Below are 6410 nucleotides of genomic sequence, written 5' to 3' on the forward strand. Positions count from 1 at the left end.
AAATTTAAAAGCTCAGCTTTCAGTTTTTCCATAGACCTCTAAAAAATGACCCTGCCAAACTTGGCTTATTAGTTCCTTCAGGTAATAAAAAAAACAACATTCCTATTAGTTATCCACCAGCAGCTATTTATATTTAACAAGCCTTATAGCCTTTGGATGTGCAATCACTAGCTTCACATCAGAGCTCAAAAACGGGAACTTAAATTTAGAAAACTATGTTGAAGCTGTTTAAGTTATTCAGAACTCTAAATAGGTTAGTAGGTAATTAAGTTATTGCATTAATGTATGAAGTCTAAATTTTGAATGAATAAATGAATAAAGTTTGCAAAAAGCCTGTGATTTGTGTCAGTGTCTTTTAGCTGCTAAACCCTTAACTTCTTCTAGGAAATATTGATGAAATAAAATCTACCCAAATAAAATGTCAACATACTTTTACATAAATTTAATTGATCATTGCCTTATATTTGTTTTTTGTTTTTTTTAACAGTGCAGAAGTTTGATGCAGTTTGGAAGGCTGAGAATGTGTGTGCAACAGCACATATAGTGACAGGTTTTCCCCGTATGACCTTACTCAGAACAAATTTATTAGCTTTGTCTTGTTAAATCGCCCCCAGACATCATATGTCCTAGAACAACACCACGGGTTCCCAACTGCATGACAATTCCTGCAATAAAAGCCTTTACAATCACCGGCATCAGAACATTCAGTTCACATAAACCGACACGTGATTGTTCTCAGTGGTTATTTTATGCACAAGTTTGGTTAGAACCACCACTGAGCATTCCCCTCAGTTCTCACCCCACCAGCACGAGCTCAACCCTGCCATGTTTGTTCAAGCCCCTCTCGGAAACCTTTTTTTATTTTTTTTACAGGGAACAGATGTTGACACGTTCCTCCAGCACCTTTCATTGTAATTATTCTTTGTACAGCGACACGGTGCCATCACCTCACACAGGAGTCTGTTGCTACACTGGCCTAATTAGCAATTAGCAGTCATATAGTCCTGAAAGCACCCTCTGCAGGGACTCACTGGGGGATTTGAGGTTTAAATAGGAAAAGAAAGAAAATGTGGACAAAAGGTGTGAAACTAAATTGTAATAATCATTTGCATATTTTTGAAGAAGCTACAGTTTATCCCCACAATTTTTTTTATGAGGCCATTGTTTTGTCTTAACGGAGGAGGGAAAGAAAACAGAACGCTTTCTGTCTTTGGTGTAATGTTATTTTTGCCCTGAGGCCCAACACAATTAACACCCAGTGCTAACCGGTAGTGAACGTGTGCATGCATCAGAGAGAGTATGCATTAATCTGTCGGCTGTGGCTGCATGCAAGACGGCAACTGGTTTATTCATTCTAGGGAACACAAAGAATATATTTTCTTGGCAAACTGTAAAATTTTTAAAAATGTACAGATAAATGTTTGACTTTTTTTTTTACACGTATATCATTTCCTTTTAATCAATTTCCCAATTCAAGTAAAATGAACCCACTAACAGTTTTTTTTTCATTTTCAACCAAATAAGAACACAAACACTTAGAACTGATAGAACAAACACTGATTTCCTCCAAGTGAGCATTAAAAAAAACCCAAAAACAAATCGGTGCAATTCAGGCAGCCTGAACCATATCAGTGAATTATTGAACTGCCTGCAACAAGAAACAATAAACCTTTCTGTAGAGGTAATGAAAGAGTAAACCCAATTCTGTGAATTTATTGCTTCTCCTTCTGCACTCGTGTGTGTGTGTGTGTGTGTGTGTGTGTGTGTGTGTGTGTGTGTGTGTGTGTGTGTGTGTGTGTGTGTGTGTGTGTGGGTGCTCATGAAATATGAGCAGATAATCACGGGCCAGAAATTCTTCCGGCGGTCCGACAGGCAGGTTGGTATGCTGCACAGAAGAATGCGGAACCTGGAAAGCCAAAACAATGTTGCAACGAAGGAATGAGAGGAAAAACTGACGAAGGACACAGGGTGGGGTCCTGAAGGACAGGACAGCGAGAGAGGGTGAGGGGAAAAAAAAAAAAAAAAGAATGTCCAGAAATGGAGGAGGTGGAGATGGAGGAAGAGAAGGAATGAAACAGGGAGTAGTTTTTATCACAATGGAATGAAAATATGCCCAAGCTCTGAGTGGAGTTCAGATGTGTCAGAGTAATGAGAGAACAAGAGTTCGTACGTGAAGCCTCGCTGGCATTTGGAGCCAAACAGAGAGTCCACCCTGCCTTCAGGGAACATTTTCAGCAGCTAAAACAAATGTAAACACCCTCTTCAACTGATCCCTTCACTACACTGCTACGCAAAACTGTCTTTCAAGGCTCTGGATTTCTTTTAATTATTACCATTATCTTGCATAATTGTGAAGTGGAAGGACAAATAATACAATTTAACATGTTGTAGGAATAAGAATCCAAAGAATCGCATGTGTTTGTATTCGTCACCACTGAGTCAGTATTTCTGTCTAAGTAGATTCAAGAAATTAGTCTTTATAAAGTCTTCATTAAAATATGTTCCTGTTCCTCTTTGTGTACCAGCTGAAACTTGGACCGCTTGCCACATATTGTCAAATGAACTTAGTTCTGGCCCCTGACTAACACATGTGCATGCTTTGTTTTAAGCTATTCAAATGTAGCTCTGGTTGAACATTTTAGGTTGTCATTCTGCTAAAATGGGAACCTTCACTCCCTCCAGCCCCCAGGATTTTGCATTTAGTCCAAAAAGTAAAACTTTGGTTCCATCTGTCCAGACCACATTCTTCCACATGTCCTCTATAAATAAGTGCCTTTTTATTTTTCTCTATCATATAAAATTCCCTCAAAAACATGGAATTTTGCGCTTGTATTTTTGTCACATTGGGAAAAGGTTCAAGATGTGTTAAGACACTTTAAAGCCAATCCAAGGATCTCCATTCAGAGCTTCTCTCTCTCTATATATATATATATAAATAATGTTGACGCACACTGCAGCTGAAAAAAAAACACATGAGCAGATGCATTATCCACTGTAACACAATGCAGTCGAGAGGTGTGGAAATCTCCGCTGCTTAATTCAGAAATCGGTGCAGTGGAAAGAAGGATGGGGCTGTCACCGCTAAGCTCCTTGTTCCCCGGTGTATTACTGGAGATGCAGAAACACTGGGAGGAGGGATGCCACCGCTCACTGCATTGTAAACAGGTTTTAGTGTTGGGAAAAATAGGCATCTAGTGATGCGTGTGTTTCTAGGAGCAACACAGGAGGAACGATGGCATCAATGGCAGTGGACGCTTATCCGAGTGCTGCGTCTGGGGTGTACGTGTCGCCTTCTGAGAAAGAAACTGGAGCTAAAAAATGTAGTATTTGTTTGGAATATGTTTGTTTGGAATGATGGGATTATAGGTGGAATTATTCAACATGTTTTTCATCCTTTCCTCAGTATAATCTGCAAAAACAGTGTAAAAAAAAAAAAAGCCCAGTACAATCCACATTTGAGAAAACTGCTCAGATAAACTTAAAATGTACATATTAAAATCAGAATAATGCTTAACCCTCTACAAGGTACGTCTATCTTAAAGAGAGTTTGGGGCTGCACCAGATTCTTTTTTCTTTCTTTTTCTGGAAAAAATGAGTCAAAGCAGAGCAGCGAGGACAGCAGTAAAGTGATTCTGGCAGGCAGGAGCAATACATAAGACATGAGCAACACGGAGGAGGTGAGCGGGTCGCAGCTCCAGCCCCGTTCTATTCATAGACCGTGCCGATAACAGGTCGACTTCTCTGGGAAAGCAGCAGGCAGAGTGAAAAGGGGGGAGGGGGAAGGTGACAGAGCAGAGACAAAGAGGGAGGCTGCAGGGGGGAAAAAAATCACCTGTGGAAAAAAGAGAAAGAACCAAGCTTAAAGAGGAAGAGATAAAAAAAAAAAGAGGATGGGATTTGGGTTAAGGCAAAAAATAAATAAATAAATAAAAAGATAAGAGGGGATGATGGGGAATCTGTGGGGGGAAAAAAGCGGTATATTTTGCCCACACACACCTGACAGTGATGGGGAAAGAATGGATTTCCCTCGAAAAGGTTGGAGTGATTTGAAGTGAGGCGTAAAGAAAACAATGAAAAGGAGGCAGGAGGAGGATTTTCCAAAGAAGTCAACAAATTCTAGCAGTGAAATACGAAAGGAGACATTTGAGGATAATCCGGAAATAAAAAGGGAGATGAGTGCGGATCAGGTTAAAATCAGACATGTGTAGTGTCAGGTGTTGAGGCCTTAGGCTGAGATTGGAGCACATTTCTTAGCCATATGCAGAGAGTGACCAAAAAAGGCAAGATATGACTGCCTGACAGTGCTTATGGTTGGAGCTATATGCTAGAGCTAACAAAGCCAAATATGGGATGCTGTCTGTATGTCTACAAAGAGCCCATGAACACAGCCTTTCTCTCGACATTTTCTTACACATTTGACTTCAGATCCTGTCAGATTGATACACAGATCTGTAATTTTTTTAGAGTATAGCCCAGGACACTCTTGTAAAATATGAATTTTTCTTAAAAGAGAGATTCTAACCTGGTGACTAAAGGTTAAATTAAATTTTTTTTTAAATGAATTAAAATCCTTCTTTGTTCAAAATGTCTGTGTCAACAGAGACTTCTTCCTGGAGCGTCCTTAAATCGCCAGTTTGAAGGTGAGAAACCCCACAGACAACACATGCTCTAACACTGCAGTATGTAATATACTATTTATGTATTTGTTGCATCAGAGAGATGATCTGTGGAAAAAAATTCAAGGTCCTCTTCCTCCTCCCTATAATCAGAAAAACAACCAATCAGAATCAGGAGGAGGGTCTTAGCGCTGTCAGTCAAGCTCACGTATGAGACACTGAATGTGCTAATGGTGGACTAACAGCTTAACGTTACAGAAAAACTGTTTATCCGCTGTCATCGGCGGCCATGCTAACTAGCCTGACCACTCATAGCAGACTCTGTTCTGGCGAACCAGCAGAGAAAAAGGTAGGATGTGAACAGCGCATACACATAAGAGTGACTGACAGCCCTAAGCTCAATATTTTTCACATTTCATCTGTATTACCGTCATGGCATGGTGACAGTTCCAACAAATTTATAAAAGAAATAAATAAATTGTTCATAAAAGTTACATAGAGCAGCTTTAACACATTAGATAACATTCAAAGAGCAGTCTAAGACGTCACTGTTGCTTCAAAAATAACTTCAAAATAATAAAGTTTGCAGTTGCACATTATTTACTGGTTTGTGTAGCACATTAGGCCCAAGCTGTTGTTTTTCCTTTAGGACATTTTTCCTCTTCATCAGATTGAGGATGAGCGCAACGCTGCTGAGTGCCTGGAGGCTGCTACACATTGCTGCACATTTTGAGGGGATTTGAGGAGTGAAAAAAAAAACACTTGAAAGAGGTTAAAGGATAAAAAAAGAACATACTTCAGTAAGTACAGGAGGCACACAGCAGGTCAAGTGTTTCTTGAAGACGCCTGCTGATCCTGCACAGTTGACTCCAATAGATAAAGACAAAAAGTTGGATCAAGACATCCTGCTCTGAAGTGAGAGGAAGAGTCTGGTTCTCACTCTGGTTGTTTAAAGCGCTGCTTCAACGAGATTAAAGTACTTGTGGCAGCAAAACCACAGCTTAATTCCTTCTATTTTACTGATACTAAAACATCATGATTGTAAGGAACAAACTATCAGAAATACACACCTACAGATGGACAGAGACCCTGTTAACACACTCATAGCTATGATGGATCAAATCCTATTCAGGTTGTTAGGATGGCCCAGTCAAAGTCCAGACATATTGTTTCACCTGAGTCATGTTTTAATTTTAATGCTTTGTCTTATTATATTTATATATCCTACTAGACGCTTTCCAAATAACTTTTAGTTACTTACTGAATCTAATTGAGAATATGTGACAAGACATTTTCTTTTTAAAATGGCTGCTCACAGAAACTCTGTCCAATCTGACTTGAGCTGTTGAGCAAAATAAAACGGGCAAATATCCTGACAATGCACAAAACCGGAGGAGACACACTCCAACAGATTCACAGCTGTTGTCGCTGGAGGGCTGAGTAGATGCTCACACTGCACTGTCTTCTAAAAGACCTTCTGTCTTTTTTTCTTTCTACTTCAAATTTATGCACTACTTCGTCTTGGTTAATACCGACACACAGCACTTGTAAAAAACAATAATAATAAAATGGTTGAACCAGTTTCAGTACATCAAAAAAAGGCAATCTAAACCAATCATTTGGTTGTGCAGTGGAGTTTTGTCCTCACTCAGCTGAATCATCTGATTTTCCTCTGTAGTGATTTGAGCTGCTTTACTCCATATCGCTTGATGGTCCCCCCCCAGCTTACCCCTCCAACCCCCCAAGCCTCCCTCACAAGAAGCTCTGCCAATCTAGCCGAGGACCCATGCCAGC

The sequence above is a fragment of the Poecilia reticulata genome, chromosome 8, assembly GCF_904066995.2.
Source record: "Poecilia reticulata chromosome 8, P_reticulata-male-v2, whole genome shotgun sequence".
Taxonomy (NCBI): domain Eukaryota; kingdom Metazoa; phylum Chordata; class Actinopteri; order Cyprinodontiformes; family Poeciliidae; genus Poecilia; species Poecilia reticulata.